Source organism: Bos taurus, chromosome 3 (genome assembly GCF_002263795.3).
Source record: "Bos taurus isolate L1 Dominette 01449 registration number 42190680 breed Hereford chromosome 3, ARS-UCD2.0, whole genome shotgun sequence".
NCBI classification, from domain to species: domain Eukaryota; kingdom Metazoa; phylum Chordata; class Mammalia; order Artiodactyla; family Bovidae; genus Bos; species Bos taurus.
The window spans coordinates 9,229,244-9,253,242 of NC_037330.1; the positions used below are offsets into that span (position 1 = coordinate 9,229,244).

General features: G+C 41.0%; 1 pseudogene; it reads left to right on the forward strand.

Annotated features, from left to right (window-relative positions):
• The first annotated feature begins 22,590 nt into the window (after positions 1–22,590).
• Positions 22,591–23,588, forward strand: LOC787875 (cyclin-C-like; annotated as a pseudogene).
• Positions 23,589–23,999: the final 411 nt, after the last annotated feature.

The window sequence follows — 23,999 nt, forward strand, 5'->3', positions numbered from 1 at the left end:
CCAGGACTGATCTCTTTTAGGATGGACTGGTTGGAGCTCCTTGCAGTCCAAGGGACTCTCAAGAGTCTTCTCCAACACCACAGTTCAAAAACATCAATTCAGCGCTCAGCTTTCTTCACAGTCCAACTCTTACATCCATACATGACCACTGGAAAAACCATAACCTTGACTAAATGGACCTTTGTTGGCAAAGTAATGTCTCTTCTTTTTAATATGCTGTCTAGGTTGGGCATAACTGGGTATTTAATTAAGGGTTGTTTCCCCTTTGCTTTGCTTTTTTATTTAAAAGAAGACTGAAAATGCACATGTCTCCTTGTGCCCATATTTAGAGTTTCTCTAAGCCCTCTTCCCAGAAAAGGCAATGGCACCCCACTCCAGTACTCTTGCCTGGAAAATCCCATGGATGGAGGAGCCTGGTAGGCTGCAGTCCATGGGGTCGTGAAGAGTCGGACACGACTGAGCGCTTTCACTTTCACTTTTCACTTTCACTTTTCACTTTCATGCATTGGAGAAGAAAATGGCAACCCACTCCAGTGGTCTTGCCTGGAGAATCCCAGGGATGGGAGAGCCTGGTGGGCTGCCGTCTATGGGGTCACACAGAGTCGGACATGACTGAAGTGACTTAGCAGCAGCGGGTCCTCTTACTAACTGCAGAATTACAAGATTATCAGGTGGGGGCCTCAACAGGATTATCGAATATTATGAAATTGTTCTCCAAATAACTGAAGCAATTCTCATTCCTGTTGCCTCATCTATAACCAGTATTGGTTAGATAGTAATAGCCAGTATATTGTCAGACTTCCATTTTTGCTGATGACTGTGAAGTGAGTCTTTAATTCATATTGCAATTTTAATTTGTATTTCTCTGATCTTTTAATAGTTTATTGGGCATTTGGAGTCCCTCTTCTGTGAATTTCCAGTCAACTTTTCAGCCCAATATTTCTTTAATTAATTAATTAATATTAATTTGTTTCTTTCTCTTGACTCATTAGGGATTTATATACATATATACACATATAACTGGAGAAGAGAATGAGAACCCTCTCCAGCATTCTTGCTTGGAGAATTCCATGGACAGAGGAGTTTGGCGGGCTGCAGCCCATGAGGTCACACAATCAGGTACAACTGAGTGACTAACACACTCATGTACATATATGGGCTTCCCAGATGGCTCAGACAGTAAAGAAGCTGCCTGCTATGTGGGAGACCTAGATTTGATCTCTGGGTTGGGAAGATCCCCTGGAGAAGGGAATGGCAACCCTCTCCAGTATTCTTGCCTGTAGAATTCCATGGGCAGAGGAGGCTGGAGGGCTACAGTCCATGGGGTCTACAAAGAGGTGGACACAACTGAGTGACTAACACTTTCACTTTTCATATACGTATATATCCCTTACATAACACACATATACACATTGCAAATAGAGAAGTCCTAATCTATGATGCATCTTTTTAACTCTCTTCAAAGAATTTTTTTTAACAAACAAGAGGTGTTTTATTTTAATGCAGTGAAACTTATCATACAGCTTATCTGTTTTGTGTTTTAACACAAGATAACAAAGTAGTTTAGACACAGTAGATTATCATCTGTATGAAAAGTGGGCAGAGAAGAAAATATAAATGTATTTCCTAGACACACAGAAAGATTGGAAGGATAAACAATAAAGCATTAACTTTTGAGTGGAGGATAGTGGTACTAAGCTCGTGGCAAGGTCAAGAAGCAACAGTTTCAACCAGACATGGAACAACGGACTAGTTCCAAATTGGAAAAGAAGTATGTAAAGGCTGTATATTCTCACCATGGTTATTTAACTTATATGCAAAGTACATCACGCAAAATGCCAGGCTGGATGAAGCACAAGCCAGAATCAGGATTGCCAGGAGAAATGTCAGTAACCTCGGATATGCAGATGACCACTGTTATGACAGAAAGTGGAGAGAAACTAAAGAGCCTTTTGATGAAGGTGAAAGAAGAGAGTGAAAAAATTGGCTTAAAACTCAGCATTCAAAAAACTAAGATCATGACATTCAGTCTCATCACTTCGTGCCAGATAGATGGGAAAACAATGGAAACAGTGACAGACTTTGTTTTCTTGGGCTCCAAAATCACTGCAGATGGTGACTGCAGCCATGAAATTAAAGGACACATTCTCCTTGGAAGAAAAACTATGACAAATCTAGACAGCATATTAAAAAGCAGAGACATTATTTTGCCATCAGAGGTCCATATAAGTCAAAGCTATGGTTTTTCCAGCAGTCGTGTATGGATGTGAGAGTTGGACCATAAAGAAGGCTGAGCACTGAAGAATTGATGCTTTTGAACTGTCATGTTAGAGAAGACCCTTGAGAGTCCCTTGGACTGCAAGGAGATCAAACCAGTCAATCCTAAAGGAAATCAATCCTGAATATTCATTGAAAGGACTGATATTGAAACTGAAACTCCAATACTTTGGCCACCTGATGCAAAGAGCCAACTCATTAGGAAAGACTCTGATGCTGAAAAAGATTAAAGGCAGGAGGAGAAGGGGATGACAGAGGACAAGATGTTTGGATGGCATCACCGGCTCAATGGACATGGGTTTGAGCAAGATCTGGGAGATGGTGAAGGACAGGGAAGCCTGGTGTGCTGTAGTCCATGGGGTCAAAAGAGTTGGACACGACTGAGCAACTGAACAGCAACAACAATTAACTTTCAACTGGAGGATAGTGGTGCAAATGTTGTTCAAGGGAAGAAATAGGTACACAGTCTAGTTAAGAATAAATAAATGAATCTAGTTACAATCTAGATTACACTTTAGGAACAAATAAATGAAGTCAAAAATGAGACTTTCAACAAAAGAAAAGTAGAGGAACTTCCCTGGTGTTCCCCTGGTGTGACCCAGAACCCACCTGCCAATGCAGGGGACATGGGTTCAATGAACCATAGGGTCCAGGAACTAAGATTCCACATGCCACAGGGCAATTAAGCCCACCTAACCCCAACTACTGAAGCCTGCGTATCCTAGAATCCATGCTCTGCACAAGAGAAGCCACCACAGTAAGGAGCACACATACTCCAACTAGAGAGTACCTTTTGCTCACCACAACTAGAGAAAGCTCTCGAATAACAATGAAGACCCAATGCAGCATAAATAAATGCATTTTTTTTTAAGTTGAAAGCTCTCTGCAAAGTTCAAGCAATGTCCTCTGAAAATGCAACTTGATCTGAACCCACTGAGCCAGGGCTTCTTAAACCCATGAATGAATTGCTCTTAACACCTTATAGGAGAAGGTAATGGCACCCCACTCCAGTGTTCTTGCCTGGAGAATCCCAGGGACAGGCAAGCCTGGTGGGCTGCCATCTATGGGGTCACACAGAGTTGGACACGACTGAAGCGACTTAGAAGCAGCAGTAACACCTTATAATAATTTAATGCCACATTATCCATCATATATGGGTGTTTCACCAGTTGTGGCCACGAGTGACCAGACCTGTCATGGGCCTACCCATTGGTATTTCATTTGGGAAGACTTCTAGCTTTCTATTTGCTATAACATTCAGGTTCATTAAAGTTATGGACAGAACATCCGGCCACTGTGGTTTGGATAAATAAACTGACACAACCCTGGGCCATTTTGTTTTTTTAAGTTCTATATTCATGTTTTATTGGCCTCTTTTCATTCTGGAGAGGTGGGCAGTGAAATCGTTGAATTTCAAGGCAGTGAATCTCAAGGTTTACAAATTTCATCATCTCTCCCACAGAATGTGTGCCCTGATGACTATTATTAGACAAAGACATTGCAAAGTGAGAGATAGTGTCTTTAGAAATCATTTACTGATTCCTAAAGATTTCTAAATGATTTACAGAAATCATTTACAACAGTCCTAAGTGATTACTTATGAACACATGCTATAAAGGCATAAAGGTACATAAGGTCACTAAAGCATCTGCAGGTGAAATTCACTTCTCTTGTGTACAATCAACCCAGGTCAGTTCAGTTCAGTTCTGTTCACTCACTCAGTAGTGTCCGACTCTTTGCAACCCCATGAACCACAGCACACCGGGCCTCCCTGTCCATCACCAACTCTGGGAGTCCACCCAAACCCATGTCCATTGAGTTGGTGATGCCATCCTACCATCTCATCCTCTGTCGTCCCCTTCTCCACTGCCCTCAATCTTTCCCAGCATCAGGGTCTTTTCAAATGAGTCAGTTCTTCGCACGAGGTGGCCAAAGTATTGGAGTTTCAGCCTCAGCATCAGTCCCTCCAATGACCACCCAGGACTGATCTCCTTTAGGATGGACTGGTTGGACCTTCTTGCAGTCCAAGGGACTCTCAAGAGTCTTCTCCAACACCACAGTTCAAAAGCATCAATTCTTCGGCGCTCAGCTTTCTTTATAGTCCAACTCTCACATCCATACATGATGCTGGAAAAACCATAGCCTTGATTAGATGGACCTTTGATGACAAAGTAATGTCTCTGCATTTTAATATGCTGTCTAGGTCGGTTGTAACTTTCCTTCCAAGGAGTAAGTGTCTTTTAATTTCATGGCTGCAATCACCATCTGCAGTGATTTTGGAGCCCCCCAAAAATAAAGTCTGACACTGTTTCCCCATCTAGTTCCCATGAAGTGATGGGACCAGATGCCATGATCTTGGTTTTCTGAATGTTGAGCCTTCAGCCAACTTTTTCATTCTTCTCTTTCACTTTCCTTAAAAGGCTTTTTAGTTCTTCTTCACTTTCTGCCATAAGGGTGGTGTCATCTGCATATCTGAGGTTATTGATATTTCTCCTGGCAATCTTGATTCCAGCTTGTGCTTCTTCCAGCCCAGCGTTTCTCATTATGTACTCTGCATATAAGTTAAATAAGCAGGGTGACAATATACAGCCTTGATGTACTCCTTTTCCTATTTGGAACCAGTCTGTTGTTCCATGTCCAGTTCAAACTGTTACTTCTTGACCTGCATACAGGTTTCTCAAGAGGCAGGTCAAGTGGTCTGGTATTCCCATCTCTTTCAGAATTTTCCACAGTTTATTGTGATCCACACAGTCAAAGGCTTTGGGATAGTCAATAAAGCAGAAATAGATGTTTTTCTGGAACTCTCTTGCTTTTTCCATGATCCAGCAGATGTTGGCAATTTGATCTCTGGTTCCTCTGTCTTTTCTAAAACCAGCTTGAACATTTGGAAGTTCATGGTTCACGTATTGCTGAAGCCTGGCTTGGAGAATTTTGATCATTTACTTTACTAACATGTGAGATGAGTGCAATTGTTTGAACATTCTTTGGCATTGCCTTCCTTTGGGATTGGAATGAAAAGTGACCTTTTCCAGTCCTGTGGCCACTGCTGAGTTTTCCAAATTTTCTGGCCTATTGAGTGCAGCACTTTCACAGCATCATCTTTTAGGATTTGAAATAGCTCAACTGGAATTCCATCACCTCCACTAGCTTTGTTGATAGTGATGCTTCCTAAGGCCCACTTGACTTCACATTCCAGGATGTCTGGCTCTAGGTGAGTGTGAGTGATCACACCATTGTGATTATCTTGGTCATGAAGATCTTTTTTGTACAGTTCTTCTGTGTATTCTTGCCACCTCTTCTTAATATCTTCTGCTTCTGGTGAATGGTGAGGTCCATACCATTTCTGTCCTTTATCGAGCCCATCTTTGCATGAAATGTTCCCTTGGTATCTCTGATTTTCTTCAAGAGATCTCTAGTCTTTCCCATTCTATTGTTTTCCTCTATTTCTTTGCATTGATCGCTGATGAAGGCTTTCTTATCTCTCTTTGCTATTCTTTGGAACTCTGCATTCTAATAGGTATATCTTTCCTTTTCTCCTTTGCTTTTTGCTTCTCTTCTTTTCAGAGCTATTTGTAAGGCCTCCTCTGATAGCCATTTTGCTTTTTTGCATTTCTCTTTCTTGGGGATGGTCTTGATTCCTGTCTTCTGTACAATCAACCTAAACCTTTACCAAAGCCACCATGAATGAGGATGAGCTGCCTTCTTTCCTTTGAGGCCTGACAGAGCATAATTTGTACAATACCACTGGACGCTGTGGACCCATGGGGCAAACCAGCCTGCCTGATCATTCCTAGAACCCTTCTGTTAATGTGTGTCATGCGGTAGGCTATACAAGCCTGGGGCCACCCAGCACCCATTTAAGAAGCCCTAAAGATGATCTGGTGTCAAAAGAAAAGGAAGACGAAGCACCATAGGAGTCCCTAAGAATTCGGAACATGGGATCTTACTTTGGAGCAGAGCAATATTTGAGAGAATTGTCAGGAGAATACAGTCAGTTGATAAAGATAAGAACAAAGATAGTAGGACTTCCCTGGTGGTCCAGTGGTTAAGAATCTGCCTTGCAGTGCAGATGATGCAGGTTCGATCCCTGGTCGGGGAACTAAGATCCCACATACTGCATGACAACTAAGCCCGTGTGCTACAACTAGAGAGTCTGTACCCCACAGTGAAACATCCCTCATGCCACAACTAAAACACAAGGCAGCCAAATAAATACATATTTTTTTAAAAGACACCTATGAATAGAAAATGACCACAGCCCTGGTTGTGTTATTAACCAAAGAAACCATTTTATAATGACCAAAACAAAGTTAGAAAAGAATTTGAGAAATGTTTATTTGTCCAGAAGCAAGAAACCCCTGTTTTTACAATTAATGCAGTGCCCAAAAGCATAGCCAGATTCAGTGTAAAAGTTAATTTTGAGAAGAGCACCCACTTTGGTAAGACAATATTTTGTCACCTAACAGAATATGCAGAAACAAAAAGACTCTTCATCTCCCCTACAAAATGCTTCAATTTTACACTTTTTTAAAACTCAAAACACTATTACACTCACAAAACAACCCTTCTGACACCAGAGTGTGGGTTTCCTGCCTGTCAAGCAATTCTCTATGACACCAACTGTGTGTCCTGCAGTCATTTCAGTCCTGACACTGTCTACCTGGGGTTAGCATTAGACCCCACAGATGAAGGGCTCAGTCCCATGAAACTACCCCCACTTTACAAGTCTCAGGTTATCACCTGTGCTTCTGAACAATCAGCCATAAACCAGGGTTCCTAGGACCCCTTCTTGGGTTCAGTAACCTGCTAAAACTTCTCACAGAACTCAGGGAAACACTTATGTTTATCAGTTTATTATATAATAAAGAATATTAGAAAAGACACAGATGAACAGTTAGATGAAGACATAAGGTGAGGTCTGGGAAGGTCCCATGGAACTGGGGTGGTCCCCTCTCCCAAATGGTGAATGTGTTCACCAGCTCAGGTGCTCTCTGAACCCCTGCTTTGGAGCAAGTGGTGGACAAGAACTGAAGAGTAAGAGTCCCCTATATTCTACCTGTTCATGCAGCTGAGATGTGCCAGTTAAGATTGAGGCAAGCTGTTCAAATAGTGTTTAGCTTTTCCTTTTCTGCTGAGAGATGTTATTGCAACAATGTAACAGCAAGCCCCACAAGTATCAGCCAAAAGGCTATAAGGAAGTGTTCACTTAAAGTATCCACAAAGTTAAAATTAATGCTGTCAGTAGTAAGGAAATAAGGGGTTTTGGTAGACCAAAACCAGAAGTTCAGTTCCTCAAGCCTGGGTCTGTCACATGAAACAGTAACTGCAAAACCTCACATTCCTGACACAGTACATGCTAAGTCACGTCAGTCTGTAACCCGCCAGGCTCCTCTGTCCATTGGATTCTCCAGGCAAGAATACTGGAGTGGGTTGCCATACTCTCCTCCAGGGGATCTTCCCAACCCAGGGACTGAACCCACATCTCTTACATCTCCTGCATTGGCAGGCGTGTTCTTTACCGCTGAGCCACCTGAGAAGCCCTACTGACACAGAGCCACTCTCAAGTGTCTGGTTAAGTCATTGCCCCCTGCTCCGCAGAGAAACATTTGCTTTGTCTTTCAAGGCTATTAGAGGTTGAGCTACTTTGTATTAACCGTTTATAGATAAGCCTCTCTTGGAGGTGACATTAAGCTGACATTTGAATGACAAGAATCTGGCAAAGGAAAGTCAAGTGATCTACATTTCAGGCAGAGAATACCTAATACAAAGACCCTTCATTAAAAATGAATATGTGTTCCAGGAACAGACAGAAGGACTGAATGTGGAGAATGAAAAAAAGATAAACCATATGTTTTTTAGCTTGAGCGTGTAAGTGGATGGTGATGCTGTTTAATGACACATAACCACCAGTGTGAAATAAAATTCATATTTTATGGCAAGATGAGAAAAATATAAACATAAAAATTCTTCTCTGCCCTTTGACCTCCGCTCTCCCAGCACTCAGCCTCGGACAAATGGTGGTGCCCCAGACAGTAAAGAATCTGCCTGCAATTCAAAAGACCCGAGTCAGGAAGATTCCCTGGAGAAGGAAATGGCAACCCAGTCCAGTATTCTTGCCTGGGAAATCCCATGGACAGAGAACCTGGTGGGCTACAGTCCATGGGACCTCGAAGAGTCAGAAAGGACTAAGCAACTAGCACTAACTGACTAACTCTCCCAGCACTATGCATTGCGTATCCACACCACGCACTGACCAAATCTCCCTCAGCAGCAGGAATACTTGCTCAACCATAAAGAGCAGCATTTTCCTGGCATCAGCAAGACAACTCTTTAAAAGATACCTTTCCTTCTTGATCACTTATCTGTAAGAGAGAAAAAAGTGGCCTCCACAGCCGTGGCTTCTTTCCACCGGAGGCATCCCTCCCTGCTCCAGATGGGGGTGTAGACAGACTTTCCCCCAAAGTTTTCCTTCCCTAGCTGGACTTAGTCTGTCCCTAACCAACGCAGGCCCTTACTCATCCCTCCCGGTTTTACCACCAAGGTGGAGATGCACCAGAGGTAGATCTGATGACATCTCAAATTGATTTCTGGTTCCTTACCACCAAGACCTTTGCTTAATTTGCCTTTTCCTCTGATGCCACCAGGGGTGGAGCTGGAAATGTTTTCCGAGGTAGGACTAGTAGGGGAAACATCTGTCTTCCATGTGCCCATGCTCATTCCTGAATTTAGTCCTCACCACAGTAGCAGCAGTCAGTCATAAAGGGATGAACAACCAAGATGTCCCTTCTGAGTGTCACCATACCAGTATATGTGATACTGGTATCACAAAAGGGTCACCAGTGAGGAAAAAGTGATTTTTGTCCTCAAGCTACTAGGGCCGACCCTTCCAGTTCATTCCCACAGATTCCACAGAAGGAATATCTAAGGAGTTGAGACAAAAACCACCAGAGAGCCTCCTCTGATCCACTAACAGCATTACCAAAGGAAAAGAAGCCTGCTGTACTTCCAGTCCAGAATTCTCAGCCTATATTCTTAGAAACCTCATGCTCACTAGCAGCGCTTCCAAAGCCCCTCTAGCCTGAGAGACATTCCTACAGCTAGACCTCTGCCTTACTCCCAAACGTGCTCTTGTAACTTTCAGCTCCTAGCAAGGTTAGACACTTCCATACTTGGGGTCTAAGTAAAAGCACATGGTATGGATCACAATTCCCTTGAAAGTCTATAACCTGATAGATTAGGTTAGTAGTTTTAATTCCCCCATGCAATTACAAAATGATCAAAGAAATCAGGAAAATGTGACCAAGAAAAGAAAGTTTGGCCCACAAGATTTGCCCATGTCTGGCCGCTCCCCTTGCACGGATGTTCGGTGTCTCTTGGCATTGCCAGGTCGGTATAAACCCCCAACAATGCTCCCCTTTCTGGGCTGCCTTCAGTCATTATGAGCACCTCAAAAACCACAGAGCAGGGCTCATCACTTGCTTCACGCAGGGCGTGTCATTCATTCACACAAGCACACAGTAGAGTTAGTAGAGTAAGAAGAGAAACATGTATACTGAGAAAGCAGAGAGGCTAGAGTTCTTAAGTGTTCTTACCTTGTCCTGAAGATCCCGGATGAGCCCCCAAGATGTTGGCTTATGGTGAACGATGTCAGATTCGTGATCTCTGAAGGTTTAGCTTCGGGACCAGGGACCAGGCTTGATCACTCAAGAGCTTTTGTGTAGCAGAGTTTTATTAAAGTGGAAAAGGAACAGAGAAAGCTTCTGACACAGACATCAGGAGGGGGGATGGAGAGTGCCCCCCTTGCGAGTTTTAGAAAGGGATTTATATAATTTTTCACTTGGTTATCACAGTAAATCAAAGAATGTCTCAAGGTTGTAAAGGTCTTACCAGACCCATGAAGGAGAAACATGTCCTAGAGCAGGATCCATTGTTGTTACATAAGCCTTAGTACAGAGTTTAAGCTGAGTTGTTTTGTTGTGTAATCATCAGCTCTGGACTTAAAGAAAAAAAAAGTTTGTCCTTTTCTCCTCTTTGAGAACTCCAGACCCCTCTCTCCTCCTCAGGACTCCAGATTTATTATTGACCTACCTAGGAATTGACTCTCTCATCTTTCCAGGAATTCTGGAAAATAGGATTTCCATGTGGCTTGCTAAAAATTCAAGGAAAATAAAATTCTGAACTAACAATTCTTAACTCAGGATTTCCTCAAACAGTACACACCGTTTTATCATCTATTTATAAGTTTTGCAAGGCAAAAAGCTTGCCCTATGGATTCTGCCGTCTAAGCGTGAGGGATTTCCATAGTCTCTCTTTCCTTTGCATGCATGCTAAGTGGCTTCAGTCATGTCTGACTCTTCTCGACTCTATGGACTGTAGTGTGCCAGGCTCCTCTGCCCTAGGGATTCTCCAGGCAAGAATACTGGAGTGGATTGCCATGCCCTCCTCCAGGGGATCTTCCTGACCCAGGGATTGAACTCTGATTTCCTGCACCTCCTGCATTGCAGGCAGATTCTTTACCACAGGGTCACAGGGGAAGCCTCTCTTTCTTTTAGTTTTGAGCAATTGTTATATAGATATATATATCAGCATGGCACATTAGATGCTCCAATTCTCTCTCACTTTAAATTTCCAAAGAGAGTTTTTGTTCATTTATTTTTTTTTTTATTTTGATTTTGGATTTGAAGTTTTTTTAATTTTCACACAATTTTTAAAAGTTAGTTTCCATTTACAGTCATTACAAAATATTGGTTATATTGCTACCCAATATATTGGTTATATTTGCAAATGGTGAAATTTCAGTCTCTTTCTCTTTTTTAATTGAAGAATAGTTGCCCTGAAAGTGAAAGTGAAAGTGAAGTCACTCAGTCGTGTCTGACTCTTAGCGACCCCATGGACTGCAGCCCACCAGGCTCCTCTGTCCATGGGACTCTCCAGGCAAGAGTACTGGAATGGGGTGCCATTGCCTTCTCCAATATTAATGATTCACAATATTAAAGGTTATAGTTCACATATAGTTGCTATAAAATTTTGGCTCTATTCCTTGTGTGTACAATATATCTTTGTAGCTTATTTATTTTATACATAGGAGTTTGCTCCTCTTAATACCCTACCCCTATTTTGCCCCTCCTTCTTCCTTCTCCTCAGTGGTAACCACTAGCTTGTTCTCTATGTCTGTGCATCTGTTTCTTTATTATATGCACTAGCTTGTTCTATTTTTTAGATTTCACATATAAGTGATATCATAAAGTATTTCTCTTTCTCTGTTTGACTTATTTCACTTAGTATGATACCTTCCAAATCTACCCATGTTGTCACAAATGACAAATTTTATTATTTTTTATGGCTGAGTAGAATTCCATTGTGTGTGTGTGTGTGTGTGTGTGTGTATCTCACATCTTATTTATCCATTCATCTGTTGACACACACTTAGGTCACTTTCATATTTGGAAATTGTAAATAATACTGATAAGAACTGAGTCTGATCCCTGGGTCAGGAAGATCCCCTGGAGAAGAGAATGTCAACCCCACTCCAGTATACTTGCCTGGAGAATTTTATGGGCAGAGGAGCCTGGCGGGCTACAGTCAATGGGGTGGCAAAGAGTTGGATATGACTGAGTGATTAACACTTTTACTTTATCAGACTTTCAGAAGAACCCTGGGGTGCATGTATCTTTTCAAATTAGTGTTTTCATTTTGGGGGGTATCTGTTTAGGAATGGAATTGCTGGGTCCAATGGTAGTTCTATTTTTAGTTTTTTGAGGAAACTCCATACTGATTTCTACAATGGCTGCACCAATTCACATTCCCACAGTGTACAGGAGTTCCTTTTTATCCCCTCCCCCCCCCCCCCCCCCCCCCCCGCCAACATTTGTTACTTGTGTTCTTTTTGATGACGGTCATTCTGACTGGTTTGAGGTGATACTTCATTGTGATTTTAATTTGCATTTCTCTGATGATTAATGATGATGAGCATCATTTCATGTGCCTGTAGATCATTTGTATGTTTTCTTTGGAAAAATGCCTATTCAGGTCCTCTATTTTTTAACTGAGTTTTTTATATTGAATTGTATTCAGATCAGATCAGATCTGTCAGTCGTGTCCGATTCTTTGCAACCCCATGAATCACAGCACGCCAGGCCTCCCTGTCCATCACCAACTCCAGGAGTTCACTGAGACTCACGTCCATCGAGTCAGTGATGCCATCCAGCCATCTCATCCTCTGTCGTCCCCTTCTCCTCCTGCCCCCAATCCCTCCCAGCATCAGAGTCTTTTCCAATGAGTCAACTCTTCGCATGAGGTGGAGTTTCAGCTTTAGCATCATTCCTTCCAAAGAAATCCCATGGCTGATCTCCTTCAGAATGGACTGGTTGGATCTCCTTGCAGTCCAAGGGACTCTCAAGAGTCTTCTCCAACACCACAGTTCAAAAGCATCAATTCTTCAGCACTCAGCCTTCTTCACAGTCCAACTCTCACATCCATACATGACCACAGGAAAAACCATAGCCTTGACTAGATGAATCTTTGTTGGCAAAGTAATGTCTCTGCTTTTGAACATGCTATCCAGGTTGGTCATAACTTTCCTTCCAAGGAGTAAATGTCTTTTAATTTAATGGAGTTGTGTTAGTTCTTTATATATTTTAGATATTAACCCCTTATCAAACATATCACTTGCAAACATCTTCTCCCATTCAGCAGACTGCCTTTTCATTTTGTTAACAGTTTCCTTTGCTATGCTAAAGCTTTTAAGTTTGGTTAAATCCCATTTGTTTATTTTTGCGTTTGTTTCCCTTCCTTGAGGGGCAGACCCAAAAAGATCCTGCTAAAACCTATGTCAAAAAGCATACTGTTTTCTTCTAGGAGTTTTATTGTTTCTGTTTCTACATTTAAGTCTTTATTCCATTTTGAGTTTATTTTTGTATGTGGTGTAAGTGTTCTAATTTCATTCTTTTACATGTAGCTAATATTCCTAATACCACATAGTGAAAAGGTTGTCTTTTCCCCTTACTTCCTTTATCATAAATTAATTGCCCCTAAGTGCATGAATTTATATCTGGGCTCTCTATCCTATGACTGTTTTTATTACCATACCAGACCCATACTGTTTTGATTACTGTAGCTTTGTAGTCATAGTCTGAAGTAAAGGAGTATGATACCTCCAGCTTTGTTCTTTTTTTTTTCAAGATTGATTTGGCTACTCAGGGTATTTTGTAGTTGCATATATATTTCAGGATTATTTTTCTAGTTCTGTAAAAAATGTCATGTCTATTTTGATTGGGATTGCATTAAATCTGTTGACTGTTTTGAGTTGTATGGACATTTTAACAATATTAATTATTCCATTCTTTGGATTCAGTGGGAAAAGGCGAAGGTGGGATGATTTGAGAGAATAGCTTTGAAGCATGTACATTACCATATGTAAAACAAATTGCCAGTGCAAGTTCCATGCATGAAGCAGGGCAACCAAAGCCGGTGCTCTGGGACAACCCAGAGGGATAAGGTGGGGAGGCAGGTGGGTTAGGATGAGGGGGGCACATATATACCTGCAGCCAATTCATGTTGATGTATGGCAGAAGCCATCGAAATGTTATAAAGTAATTATCCTACAATTAAAATTAATTAATTAATTTTTAAGAAGTCTTCTCTTCTATGAACATGGGATAACTTTCCATTTACTTGTACTATCTTCAATTTCCTTCATCAGTGTTTTATGGTTTTCAGAGTATATGTCTTTCACTTCCTTGGATAAGTTTATTCCTAGATATTCTCTTCTTTTCCTCTATCTTTTTTATTTTATTCTTAAAACAAAAGGTTTATTTGTTTAAAACTTTTATTTTAGTTACCATTGCTGACCTGAATAAAGTAACTCCTTCATTTCTCAAGGAAATCTATTGACAACATCCTAAAGTCTCATGATTTTAACACTCACTTTTTAGCAATTATTTGGACACAGTTTCCTTATTGAAGAGAAAGAGAGGCTCTTCCTGGTCAAAAAGCTTTTGTGTCCCTTGTTTTCAAGCAGAAGTTTTTCCATGGAGCTAAAATGACATTTTTATCAAAGGAAACCTTCCAAGTTGGCTCTTTTGGTTAGGTTCCTATAATAAGGTCCCATTACCCCTTCATTACATTCAGTATTTTGTTATCAATATCTATGAACAAAGACCACATCCGTAGTATTCATTGCCATATCACCAATACCTAGCATAGTTCCTGACACATAGAAGATACTCAACAAATATTTGTTGAGTGATTAAATGAGTGGAAAACACTGGACACACATAAAGAAGCTTCCAGAGCATCAACCACAAGATCATTATGATCTCAAAGACTGCATAGTAATTGCAATGACTTTCATAAAGAAACTTGAGAAGGCATTTATTGGTATATTAAATCCTTGATACATGGTGGTAGTTTTCTTTCTTTCTATACATATGTTCAGTTCAGTTCAGTTCAGTCGTTCAGTCATGTCCTACTCTTTGTGACCCCGTGAATCGCAGCATGCCAGGCCTCCCTGTCCATCACCAACTCCCAGAGTTCACTCAGACTCACGTCCATCGAGTCGGTGATGCCATCCAGCCATCTCATCCTCTGCCGTCCCCTTCTCCTCCTGCCCCCAATCCCTCCCAGCATCAGAGTCTTTTCCAATGAGTCAACTCTTCGCATGAAGTGGCCAAGGTATTGGAGTTTCAGTTTTAGCATCAGTCCTTCCAAAGAACACCCAGGACTGATCTCCTTTAGAAAGGACTGGTTGGATCTCCTTGCAGTCCAAGGGACTCTCAAGAATCTTCTCCAACACCACAGTATAGAAGCATCATTCTTCGGTGCTCAGGTTTCTTCACAGTCCAACTCTCACATCCATATATGACCACTGGAAAAACCATAGCCTTGACTAGACAAACCTTTGTTGGCAAAGTAATGTCTCTGCTTTTGAATATGCTATGTAGGTTGGTCATAACTTTCCTTCCAAGGAGTAAGCATCTTTTAATTTCATGGCTGCAATCACCATCTGCAGTGATTTTGGAGCCCAAAAAAATAAAGTCTGACACTGTTTCCACTGTTTCCCCATCTATTTCCCATGAAGTGATGGAACTGGATGCCATAATCTTAGTTTTCTGAATGCTGACCTTTAAGCCAACTTTTTCACTCTCCTCTTTCCCTTTCATCAAGAGGCTTTTTTAGTTCCTCTTCACTTTCTGCCATAAGGGTGGTGTCATCTGCGTATCTGAGGTTATTGATATTTCTCCCAGCAATCTTGATTCCAGCTTGTGCTTCTTCCAGCCCACCATTTCTCATGATGTACTCTGAATATAAGTTAAATTAGCAGGGTGACAATATACAGCCTTGACGTACTCCATTTCCTATTTGGAACCAGTCTGTTGTTCCATGTCCAGTTCTAACTGTTGCTTCCTGACCTGCATATAGGTTTCTCAAGAGGCAGGTCAGGTGGTCTGGTATTCCCATCTCTTTCAGAATTTTCCACAATTTATTGTGATCCACATTGTCAAAGGTTTTGGCATAGTCGATAAAGCAGAAATAGATGTTTTTCTGGAACTCTTTTGCTCTTTCCATGATCCAGCAGATGTTGGCAATTTGATCTCTGGTTCCTCTACCTTTTCTAAAACCAGCTTGAACATTTGGAAGTTCACGGTTCACGTAATGCTGAAGCCTGGCTTGGAGAATTTTGAGCATTACTTTTCTAGTGTGTGAGATGAGTGCAATTTTGCAGTAGTTTGAGCATTCTTTGGCATTGCCTTTCATTGGGATTGGAATGAAAAGTGACCTTTTCCAGTCCTGTGGCCACTGCTGAGTTTTCCAAATTCGCTGGCATATTGAGTGCAGCACTTTCACAGCATCATCTTTTAGGTTTTGAAATAACTCAGCTGGAATTTCATCACCTCCACTAGCTTTGTTCGTAGTGATGCTTTCTAAGGCCCACTTGACTTCACATTCCAAGATGTCTAGCTCTATGTGAGTGATCACACCTTTGTGATTATCTGGGTCATCAAGATCTTTTCTGTACAGTTCTTCTGTGTATTCTTGCCACCTCTTCTTAATATCTTCTGCTTCCGTTAGGTCCATACCATTTCTGTTCTTTATCGAGCCCATCTTTGCATGAAATGTTCCCTTGGTATCTCTAATTTTCTTGAAGAGATCTCTAGTCTTTCCCATTCTGTTGTTTTCCTCTACTTCTTTGCATTGATTGCTGACGAAGGCTTCCTTATCTCTCCTTGCTATTCTTTGGAACTCTGCATTCAGATACTTATAGCTTTCCTTTTCTCCTTTGTTTTTCACTTCTCTTCTTTTCACAGCTATTTGTAAGGCCTCCCCAGATAGCCGTTTTGCTTTTTTGCATTTGTTTTCCATGGGAATGGTCTTGATCCCTGTCTCCTGTACAATGCCACAAACCTCCATCCATAGTTCATCAGGCACTCTATCTATCAGACCTAGTCCCTTAAATCTATTTCTCACTTCCACTATACAATCATAAGGGATTTGATTTAGGTCATACCTGAATGATCTAGTGGTTTTCCCTACTTTCTTCAATTTAAGTCTGAATTTGGCAATAAGGAGTTGATGATCTGAGCCACAGTCAGCTCCTGGTCTTGTTTTTGCTGACTGTATAGAGCTTCTCCACCTTTGGCTGCAAAGACTATAATCAATCTGATTTCGGTGTTGACCATCTGGTGATGTCCACGTGTAGAGTCTTATCTTGTGTTGTTGGAAGAGGGTGTTTGCTATGACCAGTGCGTTCTCTTGGCAAAACTCTTATAGCCTTTGCCCTGCTTCATTCTGTATTCCAAGGCCAAATTTGCCTGTTACCCTAGGTGTTTCTTGACTTCCTACTTTTGCATTCCACCTGTTACTCAGTCACTAAGTTGTACCTGACTCTTTGGAATCCCATGGACTGTAGCATGCCAGACTCCTCTGTCCACTGTCTCCCAGAATTTACTCAAATTCATGTCCATTGAGTCAGTGATACTATCTAACCATCTCATCCTCTGCTGCCCCCTTCTCCTTTGCCTTCTGTCTTTCCCAGTAACAGGATCTTTTCCAATGAGTTATCTCTTCACATTAGTTAGGCAAAGCACTGGAATTTCAGCTTCCAGCATCAGCCGTCCCAATGAATATCCAAGGTTGATTTCCTTTAGGATTGACCTGTTTGATCTTCTTGCACTCCAAGATACTTTCCAGAGTCTTCTCCAGCACCACAATTTAAAAGCATCAATTCTTTGGCACTCAGTCTTCTTTATGATCCAACTCTCACATCTGTACATGACTACTGGAAAACTATATGGACTTTGTCAGCACAGTGGTGATATCTCTTTCTCTCTGTGTATGTATATATATATATATATATATATATAGAGAGAGAGAGAGAGAGAGAGAGAGAGAGAGAGTATTTCAGTCACTCAGTCATGTCTAACTCTTTAAGATCCCATGCACTGCAGGATTCCAGACTTCCCTGTCCATCACCAGTTCCTGGAGCTTGCTCAAACTCATGTCCATCGAGTTGGATCTCCTTGCAGTTCAAGGGACTCTTAAGAGTTTTCTCCAACACCATGGTGAAAAAGCATCAATTCTTTGGCGCTCAACTTTCTTTATAGTCTAACTGTCACATCCATACATGACTACTAGAAAAACCATAATTTGACTACACAGATGTTTGCTAGCAAAGTAATGTCTCTGCTTTTAATATGCTGTCTTGGTTGGTCATAGCTTTTCTTCCAAGGAGCAAGTGTCTTAATTTCAGGGCTGCAGTCACCCTATGCAGTGATTTTGCAGTGATTTTGGAGCCCAAGAAAATAAGAGCTGTCACTAGTTCCACTGTTTCCCCATCTACTTCCCATGAAGTGATGGAACCAGATGCCATGATCTTAGTTTTTTGAATATTGAGTTTTAAGGCAACTTTTTCACTCTCCTCTTTCACTTTCACCAAGAGGCTCTTTAGTTCTTCACTTTCTGCCATAAGGGCAGTGTCATCTGAATATCTGAGGTTATTGATATTTTTCCCGGAAATCTTGATTCCAGCTTGTGCTTCCTCCAGGCAAGCATTTCTCATGATGTACTCTGAATATAAGTTAAATAAGCAGGGTGACAATATACAGCCTTGATGTACTCCTTTCCTGATTTGGAACCAGTCTCTTGTTCCATGTCCAGTTCTAACTGTTGCTTCTTGACTTGCATACAGATTTCTTAGGAGGCAGCTCAGGTGGTCTGGTATTCCCATCTCTTTCAGAATTTTCCAGTTTATTGTGAACCATACAGTCAAAGGCTTTTGCATAGTCAATAAAGCAAAAGAAGATGTTTTTCTGGTATTCTCTTGCTTTTTCGATGATCCAGCAGATGTTGGCGATTTGATCTCTGGCTCCTCTGCCTTTTCTAAAACCAGCTTGAACATTTGGAAGTTCACAGTTTACATATTGTTGAAACCTGGCTTGGAGAATTTTGAGCATTACTTTACTAGCGTGTGAGATGAGCGCAATTGTGTGGTAGTTTGAGCATTCTTTGACATTGCCTTTCTTTGGAATTGTAATGAAAATTGACATTTTCCAGTCCTGTGGCCACTGCTGAGTTTTCCCAATTTGCTGGCATATTGAGTGCAGCACTTTCACAGCATCATCTTTTAGGTTTTGAAATAACTCAGCTGGAATTTCATCACCTCCACCAGCTTTGTTCATAGCGATGCTTTCTAAGGCCCACTTGACTTCACATTCCAGGATGTCTGGCTCTAGGTGGGTGATCACACCATTGTGGTTATCTTGGTCATGAAGATCTTTTTTGTAGAGTTCTTCTGTGTATTCTTGCCACCTTTTCTTAATAGCTTCTGTTTCTGTTAGGTCCATCCCATTTCTGTCCTTTATTGTGCCCATCTTTGCATGAAATATTCCCTTGGTATCTCTAATTTTCTTGAGGAGATCTCCAGTCTTCCCCATACTATAGTTTTCTCCTATTTCTTTGCATTGTTCACTGAGGAAGTCTTTCTTATCTCTCCTTGCTGTTCTTTGGAACTCTGCATTCAAATGGATCTGTCTTTCCTTTTCTCCTTGGCCTTTCACTTCTCTTCTTTTCTCAGCTATTTGTAAGTCCTCCTCAGACAACTATTTTGCCTTTTTGCATTTCTTTTTCGTGGGGATGGTCTTTATTCCTGCCTCCTGTACAATGTCATGAACCTCCATCCATTGATCTTCAGGCACTCTATCAGATCTAATCCTTGAGTCTATTTCTCACTTTCACTGTATAATCATAAGGGATTTGATTTAGATCATACCTGAATGATCTAGTGGTTTTCCCTACTTTCTTCAATTTAAGTCTGAATTTGGCAATAAGGAGTTCATGATCTGAGCCACAGTCAGCTCATGGTTGTTTTTGCTGACTGTATAGAGCTTCTCCATCTTTGGCTACAAAGAATATAATCAATCTGATTTTGGTATTGATCATCTGGTGATGTCCATATGTAGAATCTTCTCTTTTGTTGTTGGAAAAGGGTGTTTGTTATGACCAGTGCATTCTCTTGGCAAAACTCTGTAGGCCTTTGCCCTGCTTCATTTTGTACTCCAAGGCCAAATTTGTCTGTTACTCCAGGTATCTCTTGAATTCCTATTTTTGCATCCCAGTCCCCTATAATGAAAAGGATATCTTTTGGGGGTGTTAGTTCTAGAAGGTTCTAGGAGGTCTTCATAGAACCATTTAACTTCAGCTTCTTCAGCATATTGGTCAGGACATAGACTTGGATTACTGTGATATTGAATGGTTCACCTTGGAAACGAACAGAGATCTTTTGTCATTTTGGAGATTGTATCCAAGAACTGCATTTTGGACTCTTTTGTTGACTATGAGGTCTTCTCCATTTTTTTTAAGGGATTCTTGCCTATAGTATTAGATATAATGGTATTCTGAATTAAATTTGCCCATTCCAATCCATTTTAGTTCACTGATTCATAAAATGTCGATGTTCACTCTTGCCATCTCCTGTTTGACCACTTCCAATTTACCTTGATTCATGGACCTAACATTCCAGGTTCCTATGCCATATTGTTCTTTACAGCATCAGACTTTACTTCCATCACCAGTCACATCCACAACTGGGCATTGTTTTGCTTTGGCTCTGTTTCTGTATTCTTTCCGAAGTTATTTCTCCACTGATCTCCAGTAGCATATTGGGCACTACCAACCTGGAGAGTTCATCTTTCAGTGTCAAATCTTTTTGCCTTTTCATACCGTTCATGGGGTTCTCAAGGCAAAAATACTGAAGTGGTTTGCCATTCCCTTGTCCAATGGACCACATTTTGTCAGAACTCTCCACCACGACCCATCCATCTTGGGTGGCCCTACACGGCATGGCTCATAGTTTCATTGAGTTAGACAAGGCTGTGGTCCTTCTGATCAGTTTGATTAGTTTTCTGGGATTGTGGTTTTCATTCTGTCTGCCCTCTGATGGATAAGGTTAAGAGGTTTGTGGAAGGTTCCTGATGGGAGAGACTGACTGTGGGAGAAACTGGGTCTTGTTCTGATGGGTGGGGCCATGCTCAGTAAATCTTTAATCCAATATTCTATTGAAGGGCGGGGCTGTGTTCCCTCCCTGTTGTATGACCTGAGACCAAACTATGGTGGTATCATATATAAATATAGTTAGTTTTTTAATTAGTAAGTTTTGGCTGTGCCAGGTCTTTGCTGATGCTTGGGCTTTCCTCTAGCTGCAGCAAGCAGGGACTACTCTAGTAGTCGTGAGAAGTTGTGCAGTGCACAGGCTGCTCTTTGTGGTGGTTTCTCTTGTTGTGGAACACTGGCTCTAGAGCACTGCAGGCTTCATAAGCTGTGGCACACAGGAGCAGTAGTCGTGGCTCTGGGGCTCTAGAACACAGGCTCAATAGTTGTGGTGTATGGGCTTAGTTGCTCCATGGCATGTGGAATCTTCCTGCAGCAGGGATCAAATTCATGTCTTCTACATTGGCAGATGGATTCTTTACCACTGAGCCACCAAGAAAGCCCTGATATCTCTGCTTTTGAATGTGCTGTCTTTGGTTTGTCATAGCTTTCCTTCCAAGGAGCAAGTGTCTTTTAATTTCAAAGCTGCAGTCACCATACGCAATGATTTTGAAGCCCAAGAAAATAAAATCTGGCACTGCTTCCTCTTTTCCCCTTTCTATTTGCCATGAAATGATGGGACCAGATGACATGACCTTAGCTGGGTTTTTTTAAATATTGAGTTTCAAGCCAATTCTTTCACTCTCCTCTTACACCTTCATCAAGAAGCTCTTTAGTTCCTCTTCACTTTCTGCCATTAAAGCAGTATCATCTGCATTTCTGAGGTTGTTGATATTTCTCCAGGTAATATTGATTCCTGGAGAATCAACTGGAAAATGTCAGTTTTCATTCCAAACCCAAAGAAAGACAATGCCAAAGAACACTCAAACTACTGCATAGTTGCCCTCATCACACACGCTAGAAAAGTAATGCTCAAAATTCTCCAAGCCACGCTTCAACAATATGTGAACTGTGAACTTCCAGAAGTTCAAGCTGGTTTTAGAAAAGGCAGAGGAACCAGAGATCAAATTGTCAACATCTGCTGGATCATCGAAAAAGCAAGAGAGTTCCAGAAAAACATCTATTTCTGCTTTATTGACTATGCAAAAGCCTTTGACAGTGTGAATCACAATAAACTGTGGAAAATTCTGAAAGAAATGGGAATACCAGACCACCTGACCTGCCTCTAGAAAAATGTGTATGCAGGTCAGGAAACAACAGTTAGAACTGGACATGGAACAACAGACTGGTTCCAAATAGGAAAAGGAGTACGTCAAGGCTGTATATTGTCACCCTGCTTATTTAACTTATATTCAGAGTACATCATGGGAAATGGTGGGCTGGAAGAAGCACAAGCTGGAATCAAGATTGCTGGGAGAAATATCAATAACCTCAGATATGCAGATAACACCACCCTTATGGCAGAAAGTGAAGGGAAACTAAAAAGCCTCTTGATGAAAGGGAAAGAGGAGAGTGAAAAAGTTGGCTTAAAGCTCAACATTCAGAAAACTAAGATCATGGCATTTGGTCCCATCACTTCATGGGAACTAGATGGAGAAACAGTGGAAACAGTATCAGACTTTATTTTTTTGGGCTCCAAAATCACTGCAGATGGTGATTGCAGCCATGAAATTAAAAGATGCTTATTCCTTGGAAGGAAAGTTATGACCAACCTACATAGCATATTCAAAAGCAGAGACAGGTCACCGCCGCAGAGCGGACCTGAGGCCATCAGATCAAGGAGCCCGGTGACGGGAAGGGTTGGGGCTATGGTCGCTCTGCGCACCGCTCCAGCGGCTGGTGCTTTTTTATGAGGGCAAGCTGTGTTCCATGGCAGGGAACTTTTGGCAGAGCTCCACTATTTACAATGGATTTTGGACAAACAAGATCTGTTGAAGGAATGCCAAAAAGATTTAAAGTTTCTCTTGGAAGAAGAGTATGGGAAATTACAGATATTTTTTACAAATGTTATCCAAGCATTAGGTGAACAACTTAAATTAAGACAACAAGTTATTGCCACTGCTACGGTCTATTTCAAGAGATTCTATGCAAGGTATTCTCTGAAAAGTATAGATCCTGTATTAATGGGTCCTACATGTGTGTTTTTGGCATCCAAAGTAGAGGAATTTGGAGTAGTATCAAATACAAGATTGATTGCTGCTGCTACTTCTGTATTGAAAACTAGATTTTCATATGCCTTTCTAAAGGAATTTCCTTATAAGATGAACCATGTATTAGAATGTGAATTCTATCTTTTAGAATTAATGGATTGTTGCTTGATAGTGTATCATCCTTATAGACCTTTGTTCCAGTATGTGCAGGACATGGGCCAAGAAGACATACTGCTTTCCCTTGCTTGGAGGATAGTAAATGATACCTACAGAACGGATCTTTGCCTACTGTATCCTCCTTTCATGATAGCTTTAGCTTGCCTACATGTAGCCTGTGTTGTACAGCAGAATGATGCCAGACAGTGGTTTGCTGAGCTTTCTGTGGATATGGAGAAGATTTTGGAAATAATCAGGGTTATTTTAAAGTTGTATGAGCAGTGGAAAATTTTTGATGAGAGAAAAGAGAGGCAACTATTCTTAGTAAGATGCCGAAACCAAAACCTCCTCCAAACAGTGAAGGAGAGCAGGGTCCAAATGGAAGTCAGAACTCTAGCTACAGCCAATCTTAAAACATTCTGAAGAATTTCATAGTGGACCAGTTGGAAATAAACCACTGGACAGATTTCAGTAATGTCTTCAATGGAACACAAATGAAAATGAATAGCTTGTTTCTGTCAAGCATATTGGGAAGTGATTTTATTTTTGCAAAATGTTTTCCTTACCTAATTTGATTCTAACACATAATTGATTAAAGTCTATTGTTTATGAAAGTTTGGAAAGGTTCTAAGAGGACCTACAGACAGACATAGAGTTTTGAAAATTAATAGCTTCTGATTAGTATAATTTTTCTTAATTTGGATAATAGAAATTCTAACTTTTTATTAAGCCAGAAAACATGAAACATAATTTGTTTAAAATTCTCTTTGGTCACTGAATGACCAAAAAAAGGAAATAAGTCAAATACATGAGGGTCTTTTTTTTCCCCCTCCTTAAGTTAAACTTTAAAATTGTATTTAAGGAATCAAATCTTACAAAATCCTGGAAGGTTTTGGTGATGATGATGATGATGATGATTTCAGGGAAATGAAT